A 22,587-nucleotide genomic window follows, 5' to 3' on the forward strand; every position below is an offset into this window, starting at 1 on the left:
TCGGCCGGCGGGGCGGGGGGGGGGGCGGACAGAGCAGGGTTGGGGGCTGTTTAAGGATGGGGAGAAGGGGGAGGATCCTGGAAGAGAGAGGACCAGGAGGAGGAGGAGGAGGAGGAGAGAAGGGGCTGCCTGCGTCCTCTCTCCTCGCGCTCTTCTTCGCCGAAGTTGATGGAGATGGAGAGGGGGGAACTTTCGGGACAGTTTGAGCCCGAGGACCGGGAGGGGTCCCGCTCTGCACCCGCCGCCCCAAACGGGTAGGTCCTTTCGGAGAAGAGCTGCAGGCGAGTCGTGTTGTTGTATTCATGTTGTTGTTGTTTAGTCGTTTAGTCCTGTCCTACTCTTCGTGACCCCATGGACCAGAGCACGCCAGGCACTCCTGTCTTCCTCTGCCTCCCGCAGTTGGGTCAAACTCATGCTGGTAGCGTCGAGAACACTGTCCCACCATCTCGTCCTCTGTCGTCCCCTTCTCCTTGTGCCCTCCATCTTTCCCAACATCAGTGTCTTTTCCAGGAAGTCTTCTCTTCTCATGAGGTGGCCAAAGTACTGGAGCCTCAGCTTCACGATCTGTCCTTCCAGTGAGCACTCAGGGCTGATTTCCTTAAGAATGGATAGGTTTGATCTTCTTGCAGTCCGTGGGACTCTCAAGAGTCTCCTCCAGCACTATAATTCAAAAGCATCAATTCTTCGGCGATCAGCCTTCTTTATGGTCCAGCTCTCACTTCCATACATCACTCCTGGGAAAACCATAGCTTTAAAGATAGGCGTGTGTGTGTGTGACATAAGCATATATATATATATGTGTGTGTGTTTGTTTGTGTATGTGTGTATCTTTATTTTTCCTTTTTAAAAGGGGTTGCATCGAATTAGGAACGTAGGCAATCATGCCTTATACAGAGGCAGACCCATTTGGTCCACTTGAGGTCAATATTGTCCACACGGACTGGCAGCCGCCCTCCCCAGGGTTTCGGGCGAGGGATCTCTCCCTGCAGACGCCTGGGATCGATGTTGGGACCAGCTCGGGGGCTGTGCTGTCTAGTGGACCCGTGGGAAGCGCTCGCGTGGGTTTCGAGGGGTCTGCTCCTGAGCGCGGCTAAGGTTGGGGCGCAACTCCTCTACCTGCTCGGAGCAGACCCACTGAAGAAGACGGGGGACCTGCGGAATGAGGGCCATTGCTTCGAATGGCTCTGCTCTGAGTAGTTAATAAATGAAGTAAGGTTTCTCTTAGCAGAAAGGGAAGGGGGCAGTTTATTGTAATCGCTCGTCCGACTTGAAAGGGACGAAACTCAACTTCATTGTATACGATTTATCTCTCTCTGTGTGTGTTTTATAAAAAGTTTAGCATAGGCAAAAGAGGTGCGTGTGGGTGTTTTGCTTTTGGTTTTGCTGCGGGTCGGGGCAAGAATCTCCTCCTAGTCTGAAATGGAAATGGGGCCTTATTACGTTGCGGGTGGGAGGCGAGACGAAGATAAAGTCTGTGTGTGTTTTGTGAGATGTCAGGGCGAAATGTCTAGATGTCTAGAACCTCGATTGCTGACTGCATTCTGCCTGGACTTCACAAATAGCATTCGATCCCCAAGGAGGAGATCCTGGGCGTTGCGGGGGGGGGGGGGGGCGCGTACTGGGAAGATCACACAGGATGCAGGCAGCTCCTTCAAAAGCCAATGTGCTCGCAGATCGAAAGGGGCAGCCTAGCAGCGGACCGAGGGAGAAAGGCCTCGCCATCCGCGAGAAGAAAAAAAAAAAAGGAATTTTGGAAGGAAGAACTTTAGTCCGGGAGGACGCGAGTGGAGACGTCCTGATAAGATCCTCCTCACGTTCCCTAGATCTGCAGTAGTTCTAGTACCTTTTAAAATAAGGCTGTACAATGTGTATGTATGCATACTGCGCATATACGTGTGTCAAGTGTGTGTGCATGCGTTGTATTCAACTAATTTTTACTCCCTGAAATATATCGATACAAGTCAGGCTCGTTATTTTCAATGGCTCTAGTCTCCCTCTCTCTGTGTGTACAAATATATAAAAAACATCCAGTACACAAACTCTCCATGCTTTGTGAAGGATGCTGTTTCATGTGACCATTTTTGGGAGGGGTGAGGGAGGAGGGATTTCCGTGAAAGATGAACTCTTGAGCTCTGGGTTAGGCCTCGAGGCTGGAGTGAAGTGGGGGAATATATTCATCCATATATGTATCCCCCTCCCTTTTTACTCCCCGTTTGTCTCCTGTACTTTCACACACACACACACACACACACACACACACACACACACACACACACACACGGGGGCTGGCCAGCCTTTGGAAATGGATGACTCGAGGAGAAGACAAAAAGATGTCTGCTTAATCCGGGTAGCACTTGTTGATCTGGGGAAGGGGGGGCGGAGACACCCCCTCTTTCCAGCCCTCACCTGCCCCCTCCCCGAAAATAGAAGTTTTAAAAGTCGATTTCCATTAACTGCAGAAACGCGAATCGCTTAAAAATCTCCCCTTCTGACAAATTCCCCACCTAAAATCTTGCCGCTTTCGGTCAAGAGGCTCAAACCTCTGAGAAAACAGCCGTGTTTGTTTGTTTTTTAACAGGAGAGAGCTACATTTAAATCCCCCTCCCAGTCAAATCATCCCTTCTCAAATAGAAGGCTAACAAGTTCTCGCCTTTGGGTTTACACAACATGACTAGCAAGATGAGTGGAGCCGAAGAATTTCGCAGGCAGACGGTATTCCGACACTTCTCCGGTTGGGTTTGGCTCTCCGAGTGCCAAAACAAACAAACAAGAAAAACCATAAAAATAAAAAATAATGAATTCAGTTGTAATTGTTTTTCACCTCGAATGACTGGAAAAAGGGATAAAATAATAATGGAAACAAAAAGATTGCTATTGCTATTAATTCTGCTAATAATAATAATAATAATAATAATAATGTACAGTAATTATTTATGCCACCTTTAACGGTCTCATTTCTACTTATTTTAGGTTTGTTTATTTATCCTAAAAAAAAAATCGAACTCCTACATTTGCTCCTTTCTTATTATTTCGTTTTTCTAACGGAACAACATTCTTACAAACCAAGGTTTCTCCAAAACTGCCACACAAACGCAAGTTTCCTTTTTTTCAAAAAGTGAAATCGGTTTGTTCCCTAAAGTTTCTCCCCTTAGTTGGAAGGGATGTGAAACGAAGAGTGTTTATTTCCCGTCTAAAATTTGCTTAGGATCCCGACGCCAGTTCTTTTAGAATGAATTATTTGCTTGTAGACCAAACATGTGTTGTTGAAACAACGGGGTGAAGGCGAAACTATGGTGTTTTAAAAACTCCTGTTTTTGGAAATAAGATTTATTGAGCGCAGTAGGACTTAACTTCTGATGAGAGGAGCATAGGATTGCGCTGCTGCTGTTTCTTTTAACGTAGTCGCTCCAGAAAGTATCCCACCCCCAAATCAATTCAAGAGATAACCTTCCTCCCCACCTCAGCTAATCTCTTGGTTCTCCACCCCCGAAGTATTTCTGCTATCTTGCAAGTTTGCCATAAACTGATACATCCTGCCCCCCCCCCCCAATAACATAGGGCGGAGTGTGAGGTCAGCAACACCCCTATTCTTCCCCCAACCACCCATCTCAATCCGATTTACAACCTAGTGAATCCAGAGTGAAGCCTCTTTGAGCTCCCCTGTTCGAAACATGTTGCTTAGGGGAGCAGACCCAGCCCATGTTTTCCCCATGAAATCCGTTCCCAGATCTGGACCTGCGGGTCAATTCTACAGAAACGATTAATACGGAATACTGCAGCCCGGCCACCAGCAAACTAGTTAGATGCGTTTACCAATAGTTTAAGAGAATGAGATAGCTGCGATCCACAGCGAGCGTGGTTTAGGAAGAAACTCCGCGCACCCCGATAGGGACCTGCTTCCAAAGAAATCTCCTTACATAAGATCTGCAGGCGTTGGAAGGATCTTAGACTGCCCAAGGATTTAGCCGGGCAGCCAAGGCGCGCAACGGGTCGGATCGAGCTGCTCAGACCGCGATCCTGAGCGCCCCAACAGCCCGATCCTATGCATGTTTACTCAGAAGCAAGTAGCCCTTGAGCTTTGCTCAAGAGGCGTGCCTAGGCTTCGCTGGTCGCGTCGGAGGTTTCCTAGGAGAGTAGTCTTCCGATTTACCGTCTCCGAGGGCGCTCCCCTTTTAATGAAGCCAAGACAGTTTGCATTTATGAGCAAGAGGGGTTCAAACAAACGCTGGAAAAAGAAAAAGCTTTGCATGGATAGATTCCTCGTCCAAGACGCGCCTGGAACGGATTCCGACCTCACTGTGCAGATTCCGTGTCTAAATCGTCTCTGGGACGCGTTCCGACGTAACTTTGCAGATTCCGCATGTAAAGCCAGACCTAACTTTACGGATTCCGCGTCTAAGGTGTCTCTGGGTTTTGCCATTGCTTGTCTGCTTCTTGATTTTTTGCCTATGTGGGTGTAGAAAAAGGGGAGGGTTCCGGGGGGGGGGGAGGTATGGGGGTTCATAATGATTCTCACTGATTCCCCTCCCCCCCATGTAGAGAAAGAAGAGAAAGTGAGAGGGGCAGGGAAGGAGGGAGAGGGAAAACACGGGGAGAAGGGGGAAAGATAGAGAGAACGGGAGAAATAAAGGGGAAGACACGTCTCTTTCCCCGCTCCAAATAGGACTCTTTGAGAGCTTCAAAATACCGATTTATTGAGCTATAATTCGAATTTGTTTGTGGGAGGTTACCTCCAGCGTTACTTCCCAGTGTCTCTCTACGTCACTTTCCTTTTCGCAAAAAAGAGAGAGCATAAATTCTTAAGTTTTGGGCGCAAGCCGGTTTGCTGTGCAAGAGTCCCCGCTCCCCAGGTATAACTGCGCAACCTGAATTTTTTGGTGGGAGGGGACCAAACCTCCTTCTTTTGAAAAAAGCGACAGCGTGGAAGCCCCCTTTGAGATAAGGGGGGTGAAAATGCACGGGGGGAGCGCGCGGAGTCACTTGTTTTGAGACAACTGTCGTCTAACATACCCACAAGGCGCGTGAAAGAGCCGACATCGTCTAATCTCCCTGCACAGAAACAAGGAAGGATGCTCAGTGAACTGATTGACTGGGAGAGCCCTGAATGGGAGAGAGGAAGGGAAAGAAAGAGAGAGAGAGAGAGAGAGAGAGAGAGAGAGAGAGAATGAATGAGAGATAGTACAAAGGAGAAGAGGGAAAGGCGAGAGCCCAGAGTCCCTGGCCCCATATCTCCAGAGGGTCCACTTGGCGGCCAGCGCTGGGCTCCTCCTCCTCCTCCATCCTCCGTCCTCCTGCCAAGCTGCACGGCCCGCCGGCTCCCTCCGTCCCCTCCCAGGCGACAGATGCACCAGCGGTGCCAAGGGACCCATTCGCCTTTGACTCCAGCCCCCCAAGTGAAAAGCGCTGATGCGGGATGAATAAGGCGCAGGAGATGAGCATCGCAGGCCCCTCAACGGTTTGCGGAGATGAGGGGTTTGTGTGTGTGAATTGGGCGGGGGAAGAAACCCAGCTGCGGATTTCGCTGAGCAAGAAGAGACTTTGTTATCAGCCTGCCAGGGCTGGACTTCCAGGAAAGAGCTGGCTAGGAGGAGAATACCAGATATCTATCTATCTATCTATCTATCTATCTATCTATCTATCTATCTATCTATCTATCTATCATCTATCATCTATCTATCTATCTATCTATCTATCTATCTATCTATCTATCATCTATCATCTCTAGCCTTCCTTCCTTCCTTCCTTCCTTCTCTTCATCTCTCTATTTATCTTTCTTGTTTATTCTTTCTTCATCTGTCTAAATCTATCTTGCTCATTATTTCATTCTTTCTTTCATTTATTCATTCACTCACTCACTGTCTTTAATTTATTCTCTAACCATATATATGTCCTTCCTTCCTGCCTGCCTCCTTCCCTCTATCTATATATGTCTGTCTATGTAGTTCACTATTTCTTTCTTTCATTTATTCTCTCTTCAATTTATTTCTCCCCCCCCTTCTCGTTTATTCTCTCTCTCTCTCTCTCTCTCTCTCTCTCTCCTTTTTCACTTTCCCAAACTGTTACAGACAGACTGGCTAAGGCTGCAAGTTTTCCTCCCTTGCCCCCACGCATCCAGTCAACAAAAGTATGAACAGTGCAACCCTGTGCCCAGTTCCTCTGAAGCTCTGCTCTGCTCAATAGGCCTTCCTCCCCAATAACTGTGCTCGAGGCTGCAGCCATATAATACAATCCTAACCATTTTGACCCAGAAGCAGAATTCAATAGGGCTCACTCCCAAATAAGCTAGGTTCAGATTGCAGCCTATAGTCCACTACGACTATTGCTACTATTTCTGTACTATCCATCACCCAAAGATCAGAGGGCAGTATACAATATAAAAACACAAAAATACATAGCATAACAACAAACAAAAACTATACCCCAAACAACAACAACAACAACAACAACAACACCCCCATCAATTAATTGCACAGGTCTAATTTAATTGGCGTAGGGATGTTTTGTTTAAGATTATTGTTAGGCTGAAGGGCATTGTGAGATCTTTAAAAAGACTCAAGGCACACATGGCTAAAATCTGCATAAAATTCGCAAATGCTAATTTATGTGGCTGAATGCAAATTTTGGCTGACTTCCAGGGGGAAACGCTGCCCTGTAAACAAAGTAAAATATTGTTCTTGTTTGTTTCAATAACAATTGCTTCCCCGGAGACATCCCAAAGCAATAAGCAATATAGTACCATATATAAAACAGTTACACATATAAGAAACAATTAAAGTGATTGCATATATACAAACCATTTAGAAATCATAAATATAAAAGCAGTTAAAGAAAATGACAACAGCATGTATTTAAGATCAATTCAGATCCAAAACAGATACTGTTGGTTTTTCAATAGGGCCGGACATTGGAAACTTGTTACAAAAGAGGGGGCTTGTTTCTTCCTTGCCCTATGATAGGAGGACCCTATGATAATATTATCCTTTTCTGCAGCACTAAATTTGGCGAAATTGCTATATTTGGTCCAGCATCTTGATTCAAAATGGTGCCCGGCATCCAAAGACAATGGAGACAGCTGTCCCATCTCATGAATTCTCGTGCTGAGTTTGGAGGTGGTATCTTAAGAAGTGGCCAAACCTATGCTTAAAAAGTGGGTGGCGGTGTAATTTAGCCCCACCTTCTTGATTCAAATATGGCACTTGGCATCCAAACTTGGTAAAGACTTGCAAACCCTTCTGCCAAGTTTGGTGACAATATCTTGAGAGGTGCGAAACCCCAGTGAAGTCATGCCAAAGTGATGCTGTGGTCCACCGTCTTGTTTCGATTTGGTGGCTAGCATCTCAGCAGTTGCAAAGACCACCGCCGTCCCCAGGCCAACTTCAGCGATGGTCCAGCTGGACCTGGGTTCAGCTGGAGAACCCGATTTTGGGAAACCCTGATCTAGTGTGTCGCTGGAGTATGGGATGAATGAACTTGCCTGGTCTTCCAAACTAGATCCTAAATCAGAGTCACGCAACTTCCAGCTCTCTGCATCCCTGACCTTTAGCTGTGATGGCTGGAGTTGATGCAGTTTGGCGAAATCTGGGGGGGCTGCGTGTTAAGAACATAACCAAGCCCTGCTGGATCATGCTAATGGACCTCCTGGTCCAGCAACCTGTTCTCACTGTGACCAGCCAGATGCCCCCAATGGAAAGCCTGCCAGCAGGGCCCTGAGTGCAAGAGCACTCTCCCCTCCTGTGTTTTTCAGCAATGGGCATCCAGAAGCATACTGCCTCTGACCATAGGATATAAAACCATATATACTAAAGACATCACACTCACCACTGTTTCCAGGAAACTGAACCATGGTTAATCACTGCGACCCCTGGAGTCTTTCACCACTGAGAGACTGGGGTGGTACCCAACAATGCATTTCTTCCTGTTGGCAGGTAATAAGGTGTTTTCTTGCCAGCTCAGTCTGGAATGGGTTTCCTACAAGCATAGAGCAAAGGGGAGCCTGAGAGCACCACCAATATAGTTGCATCATTCTACATCGCTGGTTTTTTAGACAGTCTCATGAGCCAAAATAAAGACAACTAAATAATCATGGGCCTCTGCTCCCAAGAGGATTACAATATGACATTGATGAGAAGACCCTGCTGGGCTTTGCAAGAGTAACAAACAAACAAACAAACAAACAAACAAACAAACAAACAAACAAACAAGACTGTGGCAGTCATGTGGCAACAAGACTGAAAACAGGGACGTGCAAAAGGTTAGGAAGTGATTAAATGTGTTCACATGTACTAGTTAACATAGACTTTGTTTTGGGATGGGGGAAGATGAAGATTAAAGGCATGAAGGCAAAGGGTTTTTTTTTAAAGTGGGTTGTTTTGAAGGAGATACTTCAGCAGAGAGGAAAAGAGGCATCATCATAACATTTCACATGGAAGTGAAACAAACAAATAAAGGTTGTAGCCAATAGTTAAGAGGCAACAATGCTTCTGAATGCCAGCTGCTGGAGACCAAGGGAGAGGGAGGATGCTCTTATGCTCAAATCCTGCACGCTTTTCCCATTGGGGCATCTGGTTGGCTGCTGAATTAGAAGGACCGTTGGCCTGATCCGGCAGGCTCTTCTTATATACTCGTTAGACTGACTGAAATTAATGGAGCCAAGTTAAGTCATGAGCCCCTTATTTTAAACTAGCCTACCTTGTGCAGCTTTAGCATGGGCTACAACCCTAGATCTACCAATCCTGGTGGCGAGGATGAGGATGGTGCGTTTTTATATACTGTGGTACCTCGGGTTACAGATGCTTCAGGTTACAGACACTTCAGGTTATAGACTCCGCTAACCCAGAAATAGTACCTCGGGTTAAGAAGAGATGAGAACAGAAATCGTGCTCCGGCGGCAGCGGGAGGCCCCAATAGCTAAAGTGTTGCTTCAGGTTAAGAACAGTTTCAGCTTAAGAACGGACCTCCAGAACAAATTCTTAACCCGAGGTACCACTGTAGTGTCATCTGCATGCATTGTGCTTGTTGAAGAGCAAGAGGACGGGCGCTTGCCTTGAGGAGCTTCCAATCTGAAATGATGGGGGAGAGAGACAGACCAGGCAGCCACTCACCCTCCTTTCTTCCCAGTATGTTGGTGGGGATGTTTCCTCTGTGCAGTGGGCTATATCTGGGCTATAGGATATGAAAAGGCGAGCAGGAAGGTGTGTGTGTGTGGGGGGGGGGAAATAAGGGAGGAGGTCAGGGCTGTAATTGCTTCCAAGGTCCCACAAAAGGAGATTATTATACAAACCTGTTTCTCCCCCTGCTTTCAAGCATCCCCACCCCTCCCCTTAATGATTTTAGGAACCTGTAAGAGCACTGATCTGGAAAGCGTCAGACTTCCCTCGCAAAACCACTAAAGCAAACCTGCCTTTTGATCAGATGGGTTTTGAAAGGTTACATTGATTTATTGTCAGAGCTTCCTGGCAAAGCCTCCTTTGGTTTTTGGGCAAATCATTTGGGAAGGAGGTAAAGGCGCGAGGGGGGGGGGAGAGGAGAAGGAAGCCCAGGGAGTTGGAGAATGTTGTTTCCTGGGTTTATCCAGGCTGGTTCCTGCAGTGGGTCATTAACGTGACATGAGTTCCATCATGGGAACTATGGGGTGTGCGTGTGTAGGAGGAAACCTGTCTTGTTCACCTTTGCAGAAAAGTATTTGTGTGCACTGAAAGTATTATAAATAATATAAGGCAGTATTTGCCAACTAGCTGCCCTCTGGATATCTTGGACCACAATTCCCATCAGTCCCAGTTTTATTCCAAAACTGGCAGGTACCTGTTGGCAAATGCCGATATAAGGTGATAGTCAATGTTAATCACGCTCAGAGTAGATTGATTGAAATCGGTGCGTGTGCTGAAATGAGTCGTCGCTGTAATATAGGGTGAAAGCCAATGTTACTCATGCTGTAGACCTATGAAATCAATGCAAGCTTCATTGATTTCATTCGGTCTACTCTGAGTATGGTTTAGTTGGGTATCACTGCTAAGACCTTAACATTTCTCCTAAGTACTGTATAAGAACAGAGAGTGTCCTCTTTGGCTTAATGACAAATGGGAGAAAGAAAGGGGTGGGCAGAGAGGGAGGAAGCTAATTTGGGTGCCAGGTCTTACATAATAGTTATATAATGACCAGGTGGAATAGCCGCTGTGGGGGGTTCAGTTCTGGAGGATGTCAGTGGCAGTCGGCCTTAGCCGGCTGAGCTAAATTTGAATATGTGTGAGATTTAAGCTGGGTACAGTCTGACTCCAACAAGCTCCCACCTGCTGGCGTTTGAAGCAGAGCACACAGGGGAGCAGGCCACGACCCATGCAGATCCTGTTGTTTCCTGAGAAATGCTGCAGTTTGGTGTGTTTCCCTTCAAGTCAGCTTCTGTCCCAATGGGAAATGTTAAGCAGAGGTGTGTACACTTGAGACAATTCTTGCACATGTGCAGACGGCAGCTTCATTGAATTTGAACAGGAGTTTGGCAAACAATTCAGGCAATGTGTGTTGGGTGAAGACTTCCCAGCCCTCTCCCAGCAACATTTTGGGCAATATTCCGGTGGAGGGTGGGCCCAGAGGCAAAAGTGGTTGGAACAATGTAGAAGCTGACTTTATTTTTATTTTTTTAGAGTAGGCTAGTTTAGTTTAAATCTGTATTTTCAAAAAATGAAATCTAATCAAGAGATTAAGAAATAGAAAAGAACGTAGGTCACTTCTGGACAATCTGTATGTTGCGGTACACAAGGTGGCAACACGAGAACAGGGCCTTTTCTGTGGTGGCTCCGTGTTTGTGGAATGGTCTTCCCAGGGAGACTCACCTGGAGCCTTCATTATATATCTTTAGGCACCAGGCAATTCCCCCTTACGTTCCAAGGCACCACACGTTTAAGTGAAATCGTGAGTAATGGGAGCAGCAATGTAAAAGCCTGCAAACACCCTCTAAACCTCTGGAAACCCTTGAAAAAAAAAACAACCATCAGCACTCCTGGGATTGCACTTGCAAAGGCTTGTGGGGTTCCTCGATGGCCATCATCTCAGGTGGCTTTAGAAGATGACGGGACAAATTGATGGAGGGCAAGGCTACCAATGGCTACTGAAGGATACCTGCCACCTCCACTGTGGGAGGCAATAATTCTTCTGAATGCCAGATTCTGGAAACCACAGGAGAGTGCACTTGCGTTCAAATTCTGCAGCTGGTTGGCCACTGTGAGAAGAGATTGTTTTACTAGATGGACCTCTGGCTTGTCTTAGTTAATGCCAGAACTCTGATTATGGGGTTTGACGTTGGAGTGGGGGTTCTGTAATTTGGACGTTACCCACTATAAAGGTAAAGGGACCCTTGACCATTAGGTCCAGTCGTGACCGACTCTGGGGTTGCGGCGCTCATCTCGCTTTATTGGGCGAGGGAGCCGGCGTACAGCTTCCGGGTCATGTGGCCAGCAGGACTAAGCTGCCTCTGGCGAACCAGAGCAGCGCATGGAAACGCCGGTTACCTTCCCGCCAGAGCGGTACCTAGTTATCTACTTGCACTTTGACGTGCTTTCGAACTGCTAGGTTGGCAGGAGCAGGGACCGAGTAACGGGAGCTCACCCCGTTGCAGGGATTCGAACCGCTGACCTTCTGATCGGCAAGTCCTAGGCTCTGTGGTTTAACCCACAGCGCCACCTGTGTCCCTGTTACCCACTATAACCCCCAACTATTGCATAAGTCTGATTAGTGCCTCAATTTTCCAAACTTAAAACTGGTTTTCCTCATTTCCACATCAGTTTTCAATTAAAATAAAAACTCTTGAAAATCCTCTTGAAAATCCATCAGCATCCTGGTGTGAATTTGTCCTAATATCCACATTTTTTTTGTTTGCCATTACCTCCAATATACAGTGGTACCTCGGGTTAAGAACTTAATTCATTCCGGAGGTCCGTTCTTAACCTGAAACTGTTCTTAACCTGAGGTACCATTTTAGCTAATGGGGCCTCCTGCTGCCATTGCGCCGCCGCCGCACGATTTCTGTTCTCATCCTGAAGCAAAGTTCTTAACCCGAGGTACTATTTCTGGGTTAGCGGAGTCTGTAACCTGAAGCATATGTAACCTGAAGCGTATGTAACCCGAGGTACCACTGTAGATATTTTTGCGAATTGATCTCCTCCAGTATGAACCATTTTTGTGTGTTGTTTTCATTAATTTTTATGCCCCAGTATATGCATTTTTGTATGTGCTGCTTGGCTGGAGAACTGCGTTGCAAAATTTGGAGAAGTGCGAATTTCTCAGGATTGGCAATGTTTTGGTTACTGCATTCTTCCAGAAAGTGCAGATTGGGTAGGTTGGCCTTTAAATGTGAACTGAATTGAATTACTCCCTTATCCTTGTGTCTGGGTTCTCTGGCTAGTTTCTGGGCCAATGTCACTGCCAGCCCTGGTTGCAATTTCCCATGCACTCTGCGGCAATTATGAATGGATCACACAATACATAAGGCTGCTTGAGTGGGACTCGAAAAGCTGAATGCTTGGGTTGGGAAGCCTCAGTTGCAGCAGAGGCTGCAAGGAGTGAGGCAGTGTGCAAGGCCACCATCCTCCAATTTCATTATGGGATGCAAAGCATTCATTCACCTTTGTCAGACTCTTCCATCCTTCTCTGCTTAGACACACAGAAACCACCACTACAGTTACACTTCCTAATAAATTGGGAAATATTAGCCAGGCCCCTAAAAGCCTTTGATCAGCTGAGTGAGACTTTTTTAATATATAAAAGGCATATCAGGGCCAACTGAAAAAGAAAACAACAGCTAAGATTGACATTTAGATAACAGAAGTTGGATGCCTCTGTGTTGCTGCCATGGATGCAGTGGTCTTTGCCTCCATCTTCCAGTTCTGTAAAATGGGGATATTAAGGTCTTTTGTGAACAAATGTTCCTTGCCTCAGCCCTCCAATCCTGTAAACTAGGCATATTAACACCTTGTATTTCATGGATAAAACCCCAGTGCTTTTAATAGCTGCTTGAGAGACCATCTCTCTGTCTGTCTGTCTGTCTGGCTGTCTGTCTGTCTGTCTGTCTGTCTGTCTGTCTCTCTCTCTCTCTCTCTCTCTCTCTCTCTCTCTCTCTCTCTCTCTCTCTGCCATTATTCAAAAGGTGTTCCCCAGCATCTCCCTTCTTCTCTTTCTCTGTACCTGTATGCCTTGACATCTTCCTTTTTGGGGCTTAGTTTCCCCAGCCCTCAAGCCCAATGGCTTCTACTAAAACAGGCAGCCAGGCAAAATGACTTGAGCGTCACTCCTTTCCCCCATTTAAATCCCAAGGTTTTCGTTTTCAGGCCTTCATCGCTAAAGATGAAACACCCTGTCTTTGGAGGAGGAATCACCATCCTGTCTGCCAGCCGGTGGGCAGCATCAGATGCACATTAAATCTCTGAGTCTCTTCTCCTTGCTCATGATAGCTGGCATCTTGAATATTTGCAAAGGAATGTCTATTTCTTTTATGAAGTGGGCCATGCAGCTCAGTGACTGTCTGTGCCTTCCCTCTTCATTTATTCCCTTTCTCTTTTGGATTTTAGCTTCTATTTTTTTTTTAAGATTCTGGTCTGCTTGATTCCCTGATGAATAGTTTAAATAGGAATACAGAAAGCCGCCTTATACAGAGTCACAAAACTGTAGAGTTGGAAGCAATAGCTGTCAACTTTTCCATTTTCTTGTAAGGAATCCTATTCAGAATAAGGGAATTTCCCTTAAAAAAAGGGAAACGACAGCTATGATTGGAAGGGACCCCGGGGTCATCTAGTCCAATCCCCTGCGATTCAGGAATTTCAACAAAAGAATACAGCTGGTCTCTCTGGATCAGTACTGTCTACACTGACTGGCAGTGGCTCTCCAAGGTTTCAAGCAAGGGGCCTCACCCAGCCCTACCTGGAGATGCCCGGGGATTGAACCTGGGACCTTCTGCATGCAGGGCACGTGTCCTGCCAACTGAGCTGTGGCCCTTACAGCCATGATCCCTAGGTTGACAAACTCCCAGCAGCTCCCTTTTCTCCAAGCCTGAGCAGAAGACAATGCTTTGAAGTTCCCTCTGCTTTCCTTTTTAAAATATTCACAAATACTTTTAATATTTCCATATGGCAAACACCGCAGGCAAACACATTTAGGATGTTAGGGAGAGAACTCCATAGCCCTCAATTATTCATATTATTTGCCCACCATCTTGTAATCTGAACAGCAGATTCAAAATTAATAGGGTTATATACATATATGTTTACTTTAAGTTTCTCCCTCTCCTCAAACTCCATTTTCTCTCTTGTACTCTTTGAGTGGGGGGTGGAAGACGAGTGGCTTTCTGACACCCCCCCCCCCCAAATGGTGAATTCATATGGAATGAATAAGGGAGCAGCCTTCTCTTGCAGCCTTCTCAAGGCATTGGATAGCATGAATCTAGCTTGGGACAGAGCTGGGGAAAAGAAAGGTACAATTAGAAAAGGAAAGTAAATTGACAAAGGGGGTTAAAGTAGAAAAGACGGAAGCTTTTTGAGACTTTAATTTTTTGCTAGTGTGGAAGCTGACCTGAAGCCAAACTAAATCCATTGCATGCAAACATGCATTTAAAAATGAATAAATGCAAAAGGTACCTATGCTCTTTTTTTTCAAAAGGGAAAAGTAGCCTTTGTTTTCAGCTGAGAAGTGCAGAGGAGAGGCACCTAACCCTTCCCCTCCTCCTGTTTTTATGCTGCAACTCCTGTCCCCTCCAACATTCCCCCTTGCAGGCTTCCAGGTGCTTGTTTGCCCTGAAAAACGTTTCTCTGTGATGATGGTGGAAAAGCAGTTTAGGAGAGGGAAGGTGCGGCGGTGGCAGAAGGGTGAAGCAGCCTGCATCATTGCTAGACCAAAAAATCGGTTCTGCCTGAAGCTGCTTTTTTCTCAAAAGCTGCCATCGGGGTAGCAGTACAAAGGCCTGTGTGCAGATGTGTAGCTTGGGCTTCTCAGGTCTTGGCTGAGTTCCAAGGCGGCCCAGGGCTGGAGGGGAAGGGTTTGGTTCTGGAACAAGCAAATGAAGATTCAGAGGGCCAGAGGCAGACGATGTGGATGAAGATGTCAGGCTGGTGGCGGTCAAGTTCCAGAGAAGGGAGATGGGGAGTCTGGTCTGTGTGTCTTGTAGGCATCTGGGGGTAGGTGAGTAAGACGAACCATGATCCCCAGATTCCCATTCCCAGTGGTGTAGTGGGGGGCACAGGGACAGTTGTCCTGGGTGCAAAATTCTTTGGGGCGTAAAGTTTCAGCACCCGGTGCTGCCTCAGTACAGCTGTGCACTTCCGTCACCGGGCTCCATTGAAAATGGCTTCTCCATGAGAACCAGGATGTGACCTCTCCAGACAACGCAACAACTCTTATTTCCTTATCTCTGTGGCTGTGATCTCCTGGGTGATGCGGATAACATTATGCAGCTGAATGCGCATGCGTACTCCATCCGCTTCCCTCCCACCAATCCTCCTCCATGTGGTCCCGGGCACTGGAACCCCACGCTATGCCACTGCCTTGGGGTCCCTTCCAACAATCCCATGATTCTATGGGAAATGATTTGAATGACTGAAAGCGCTATACAAATGTTGGCAAGGTATTATTACGTGACCAAGCAGTGCAGCCGGGAACAGAGGATTTGAAGAGGGAATTTAAAAACAAGAAGAGAAAGAGGGGGGAACTGACAAAGACGAAAGAAGAATAAAAGGAAAGAAAGGGTGAAGTAAAACCTGGAGAATCTGCGCCATCCATCTTCATTGTCTTCCTGTGTGGAAGAACAACCCCAGCATAAGGAAAAGCCACTATCAAAGTCTCGGCTTTATTTTATATCCTATAGATCAGGAGGGAGGCAAAGCTTTATTTTCGCCCAGAGACTGATATTTTATTTCTCTCTTACCGTTTTATGTGTGAGAGATGTCAGAAAGCTGAAATAGATGGCTAATGCATAAGCAAGAGGAAGCTGGCTTGCCATGCTCCGTGTCATGAGGTCTCCTGGGGAGAACAGGTTGGGGATTTAAGGCTTGAAGGGAGACTCTGGGGGATTTTCTGCTAAAACATCTCTCTTCATAAATTCAACAGCATGGCCGGCTCAATAGGGAGACGGGGAGCTTGCCAGGCGGGCTGGGGGTGGGGGGAAGGGGCTGGCAAGCAAAGTCTAAACACTGCGCTGCCGCCATCGCACAAAGGGATCAATTACTCGCCTTTCAATCTACATACCACGTTTGTGACATTTCACTCAGAGGTTAAAGGATGGCTGAGTGGTGTGCATGAGCGCTGGATGACAAGCTTAGGGCCTGTTTAAATATGGATTGCGTAGCCAACACAAACACGCCAAAAAAGACCTCCCCCCCACCCTCGTCCCTTCATACTTGGACAAGCGTAGCATCAATTTTCTGGGCTCACGCTGACCACTCCATTTGTATCTGGAACCCCCAGTGGCAAACCCTTGTCCTCGTATATATTGTGAAATAAACTAGGTATGCAAACCACAAAAGAAGAGTGACATTAGTCGCCTATAGGTAGATCACCTTTGCTTAACCAATTAAAAGAGGATTGGACTTGGAAGTGGTCACTGAAACCAGTCGCTGCAGGATCCATGGTCAGGAGCTGCTGACCGCTGCCTCATGTGGCGAGCTGCATCACTGTGGCCTCTCAAGGAAGAACCTTCCGGATCTGGCCAAGCTCCACCCACCCTGTATGGTCATTGGCTGCTCCTGGGCAGGAAGGCACACCTCTTCCTGCTAGTGGTTGCTTGAGCAACATGGCCAACCTGAGCTATGCCTTGCCTTGTGTTTCTGGCCTGACTTTTTGCTCCTGCCTTCTGAGCCTGATATTCTGATTGCCCTGCTGCCTTGACTCTTGGTTGCCCCTGGGTCCTGGCTCACTCCAGTGGCTCAGCCTTGACGTCCAACAAGGACCAGAGGCTGAAAAGCGTGGCTGTACTGAAAGCGAAACAGCATTGACTCTAAGATCCTGGACTCTTTTCTGCTTGTTGGGTGCTAAGTCCTCCTTTTCCTTCAGATCCCAGTTTGTTTTTTAAAGCACAACCCCGTAATCTTCATTCCCAAATCAAAGACAAGTGTCAGAGTTGGGCCTTGGTATATTTCTGGCAAGGCTTGGCAGGCTTAGTGCAGGAGATCAGGACCCTGGAGAGCTCCCTAGGGAGGAGGAAGTACCAGAGGCTGGATGCAGGGCAAATTCAGGAGAGCAAGTCCAAGATGTTGCTGCAGCAACAGTCGGGGGTGGTGTGGGGCAGCTGGCCACAACGTTGTCCTGCAGCCAAGGGGTTGCCTCTAGCCACAACCTCTCTGCAGGAACCTACTGTGACATAAAGGGACTATGTCCTGTCCCTCTGGTATAGGCTCTGGGAAGACTGAGAGATGTATGTCTATCCCAGTTCTAGGGTGGCGATGGATTCCCCACTTGCCTTGCAGAGGGCTTTGTCATCCTCTGAGTCAGAGGGGGACAGACCTACTTCCCCAGGCAAAGCAATGGTTGGTATACATACAATCATAGAACTGTAGGGTTGGATGGGACCCAAACGGTAATCTAGTCCAACGCCCTGCAATGGTGGGTCCTCTCCCACTAGACACCCCTGCGAGGCAAGTTCTCTCCAAATGTGGTTAATACCCCTAGTCTTCCCCATCTTCTGTGTCCTCAGGGTGAGGGTCTGTGAACCTTGGCAACAATTTAGCCTCCCACTGTCCCCAAGTACGTTTGCATACCTACTGCCGTGTTGAAATCTGCCTGCAAAACAATTCCACAAGTCCATTCATAGGCTGACCATGCGTGTGAGAGATCTGGGGTATTTTCAAGAGCAGGGTCAGTTTTTTAAGGGCTAGGAGGTTGCAAACTGCAGGCAGGGATATATAAGGTTGTCTGGCGGTCCTCAAGGTATCCTAGAACCCAAGTCATCGAGGTGCCTTGTAGATTAGGACCTTGAACCAGTCCCAAGTACAGCACAGCAGCGCAATGAGTGTGTCATCTCACACAAAGAAATGCTAAAGAGTTGTTCGTCTGGTGCAACTCTTGGACGAGAGAGAAGAGGGGGGGGGGGGAACCCTGGCAGTAGATTTGCAGGAACCTTTTGGAGAGTTAAAAATATGTCTCCCCGAGCTGCAACAATTTCCATACATTTTTAACCTCGGGGATTTACTTAGCACATTAAGTTGAAGGCTCGGAGGCCCAGCGCTATCACTTATTCCACTTGTCCCTCCCCAGACTTACCAACCACATATTTTATCATTTGACTTCCTGGTTTTAAACTCATGTTATGGCAAATAATAGATGGTAATGCTTTCTCCCCCCCACCCCACCCTCTTATTAATGGCTTTTTTCCCTGATAGAACTTCTGCAAGGGAGAATGATTTAAAAGACAGCCTCTGAGCTTCCTTCTCCCTGGCAGTCGGCAAGGAAGCGATATCCGAAGACTGAAAAATGCAAATGTGTAGATATTTCACAGACCCATATTCCCTCCCTTGCTTGACCCCCTGCCACCCCAGATGTTTTTGAAACACAAGATTTGAGGTGGTTTATTGTTAAGAATTGTCCACTTTCATAAACCCGCAGAGGGATTGCCTGCTATGAATCCTACTTATCTTTTTGCTGTACAATTGGCCAAGGCAGATTAAGATTGGCTTGGAATCCAACTAGTTGTGAAAGAAGTAAATTCTCACCGGCCAAATTCTTCTGGCCCCTCAGGAACTTTTAAAACACCGTTTCATTGCATTTTCATCCTGGCTCAAGGCGGCATGCTGGCTACCACCACATGTTCATATGCAATGTGGGGATAATAATATGGCCTACCTTGCAAGGCTGTTGTGAGGGCAACTGTCAACGCTCCTGAAAAAGAGCAGCGTTCATGCAGATCTATTCAGAAGCACGTATGAATTCACTCAACGGGACTCAACTTTGCTCCAGGGCTAATGACGTTTCATAATGTTTGACCAGCAATTTGCATGCTACATGACCGCTATAAAAGGTTTCTTCTTAGTTGTCTCACTGCGGACTTATAACAACTGCAGTTTTGTCTCTCTTTTAGACCCTCCCATGGGATCCAGGGGCCCCGCAGAGTCCCAGCGTGAAAACACACAGAGAGAAGAAGCAACTACGGGATTGGTTTGGCAGCTGCCAAAGTCACTCAACAATACACAGTGCACAGCAGTGGCTGGAGAGGCAGAGGACACATGGTGAATGCGCCGGCCATTGACAAATTTAGCATTTGGGTTACTAGTCCTCAGTGACACCTCATACTGAGAGCACCAAGCAACCAGCTTCATCCGCTAGGTGGCTACAATATTTGACTCACATCTGTAGCTTTGGGAAGCAGCCCCATCTGTTCTGAAGTTGCTCCATCCACTTTGACTCAAATTAGATCTTATCAGAAACAAAGCCCTATTTTCTCCCCATTCACTGTAGTGGGGAATAAAAAAATGGAGATATATATCCCCTTTTTGGAAAAGTAGGCGACATTTTCAGGCACAGAAGGTCCTCCAGATTGGAGCAAGCTTGCCAAATTGTAAGCAGATGATATATCTGGGGGGCTTGGGCAGAGCACCCCTTAAAGTTTGGGTGATTATTATTATTATTATTATTATTATTATTATTATTATTATTATTATTATTATTAGAAACAAGTCTTGTTTTCTTCCAGACTTGGATGCAATCTGCAGGCATGCTCACCCTTCTGAGGGGATGAAACATGCTAAATTTCAGAATGATAGTTGCAGTGCTTCTCCTTCAAAGACAGACTTTACTGTTTTGGGGTGGGAATAATGGGAATTATAGGGGTGGAGGAGGAAAGATCATGGACCACCAGAAAAGACTAGAGTGCGGGGAAATGCCACTCATGCTATCACATGCCTTCCAAACATCCTAAGAGATATTGTATGTAAGCTGTGAAACATGAAATACCATCACATGCCTGCTGCCAGCCAATACCATTGCTTATCAGCTATCAATTGCTAATAACATTGCATTTCAATTTTGAAAAAAAGAGAGGTGACATTGCGTGTCATTTATTAAAAAATGGTCAAAGAGTAAACACTGTCTCATGCCAAATATGACCACAGGATGTAACCAAATTGAATGAGCGTCTAAAACACAAGTCACCAAGATCGTAAGTGATTATTGCATGGCTCATATAAATCATTCAAATGACTCAAATGAAAAAAAAAATCATTTAAAAATGACCCCACCATATGCTTTTCTATGTAAAGGCATTCCAGACGTGAGAGCCACTGTGGTGTAGTGGTTAAGAGAGGTAGACTCGTAATCTGGGGAACCGGGTTTGTGTCTCCGCTCCTCCACATGCAGCTGCTGGGTGACCTTGGGCCAGTCACACTTTTCTGAAGTCTCTCAGCCCCACTCACCTCACAGAGTGTTTGTTGTGGGGGAGGAAGGGAAAGGAGAATGTTAGCTGCTTTGAGACTCCTTATAGGGAGTGAAAGGCGGGATATCAAATCCAAACTCTTCTTCTTCTTCAGACTTTCTGAAGCTCAGAAGTCATAGCTTTTCACTTCTCACAATAAGAAATTCAATTCCAATAGGAAGTAGATAATTTTTGTTTCTCTCAATCTACCAAACACTGTCAGATATGAAACACTATTGCATGCCAGCAATCAAACCATCAAGTTAAAAAACAACAACAACTGATGGAAATAAAACACTGTGGCCGAGTACTAAAGTCAAATATCATCAGATGAGACAATCTTTTAAAGATTCATGTCTGCACAACAAGCCTGCAAAGTAGGTTAAAAAGGTAAAGGGACCCCTGACCGACTCTGGGGTTGCAGTGCTCATCTTGCTTTATTGGCCGAGGGAGCCGGTGTACAGCTTCCGGGTCATGTGGCCAGCATGACTAAGCCGCTTCTGGTGAACCAGAGCAGCGCACAGAAACACCGTTTACCTTCCCGCCGGAGCGGTACCTATTATCTACTTGCACTGGTTAGACTGATACAATAGTGAATTTCCAGAAGTAAAACAGTGATGTGGTGATATGAAAGGGATTCTCTGTGGGCTGCTCCAAGACATTATGATGGTTGTTGGTAGGATTAGAACCAAAGATAGGAAATTTCAAGGAAGCAGATTTTGGCTGGAGGAGTAACAAATATTAATTTTAACTTTGTGCAATAGGCTTGCTTCTGCACACAACCACTGCCCCTCCATCCTCCATACGAACTAACAAGAAGTGTGACCATTGCCCAGTGACACTTTCCAACTTGGAAACAACAGAGGGTGTGAAGGGGTGTGTCCTGGGGGGAAAAAGGAGGTGCATGTGGCCTGGGGGCATAGGTGCCAACTCCCTGGGGCCCCAGGTGCCCAAGCACCCACAAAATTCCACATGAAGGTGCTGGGCACCCCCAAATTTCGGTGCCACAGCTGTGCCCGCTGCATGGCACCCACAGCTCCATGCACCCATGGTCGTGGGACCAAGCTGGCACTCCTGCCTGGGGGGAAGTCCCAAGGGCCTGATGGAGAGGCCTTGAGGGCTGCATTTGAGGGTTTCCTATTCAGAGATTCTTAACAGTAAGAATTACAGTGTGGAACTAGGGGTGTGTATATACCACACATTTAAAGCAACCCCCCCTCAAAAAAATCACGGGAACTGTATAATTTGTCAAGGGTGCTGGCGACTGTAGTTCTGCAATGTGTGAACTACCCTTCCCAGGATTCCTTGGGAGAAGACTTGTGTGCTGTGTGCCCTGGGAAATGGCACCCTGGAGGTGCTTAAGTAGGAGGCCGGTCAGCCAAATTGTGAGGGATGAGGCAGTTGCATCCTGCCCTGCCAATCCTGCCCTGAGCAGAGGGTTGGACTAGATGTCCTCTGGAGTCCCCTCCAGTTCTATGATTCTAGGTGGCCCAGATTCAGCCCTTGTGAGTGTGCAAAAATGGCAAGAAGAGCGCATTTCTGAGGACCTGCGGCCAGTTCTGGGCACCACAGTTTAAGGAGGAAATTGACAAGTAGACTTCTCTGAGTTTGGATGGCCATGTGCCAGGAATTCCTTAGCTGTCATTCCTGCATTGCAGGGGGTTGGACTAGATGACCCCTGGAGTCCCCTCCTTGACTCTGTGTTTCTGTGAAAGCTCCTTTGCCAGAGCTGCCTCCATCCCCTTCTCGCCAGGACTCGGGGACCACGGCTTCCGGGTCAGAGGAGCACAGACTCCAAGGGGACTGGAAGCCTCCAGATCATCTCTTAGCAGAAGTTAAACGCCAGGGCCCACCCGCTGCTCGATCGACTTTACCATCACCGACGCTAATCCCATTCATCCTCGTGACAACGAAGCACCTGCAGCATCGCTGACACTGTTGCGGCATTCCGATAGATCTGGCCCCGTGCGCACTATGGGAACATAATGCTGGCTGGCTGCTCCAGGCCCCCGGCATGGGGCTTTACATAATACAAATCAATAGCATGCTAATTCAAAAATAAATCTTTTATGTACACCTGCCGGAAAGATTACGCCTGTGTCTGCAGATGGGGGAGCACATGGTTCGTGTCGGTTTTGCTTCCTCGCTGCCACCGCTTTCCCCCCACACCAAGTAGCCGCATCCAAGTAAACAGAGCAAGGCCTGTCACTGGG

General features: G+C 47.0%; 1 long non-coding RNA gene across 1 annotated transcript; it reads left to right on the forward strand.

The window, feature by feature from the left end:
* The first annotated feature begins 46 nt into the window (after positions 1-46).
* LOC114585786 (uncharacterized) lies at positions 47-20,047 on the forward strand. The gene is made up of 2 exons (XR_003703988.2): positions 47-254; positions 19,046-20,047. It is a non-coding gene; the product is annotated as an uncharacterized LOC114585786 (long non-coding RNA).
* The last annotated feature ends 2,540 nt before the right edge of the window (positions 20,048-22,587 follow it).

The sequence above is a fragment of the Podarcis muralis genome, chromosome 15, assembly GCF_964188315.1.
Source record: "Podarcis muralis chromosome 15, rPodMur119.hap1.1, whole genome shotgun sequence".
Classification (NCBI taxonomy): domain Eukaryota; kingdom Metazoa; phylum Chordata; class Lepidosauria; order Squamata; family Lacertidae; genus Podarcis; species Podarcis muralis.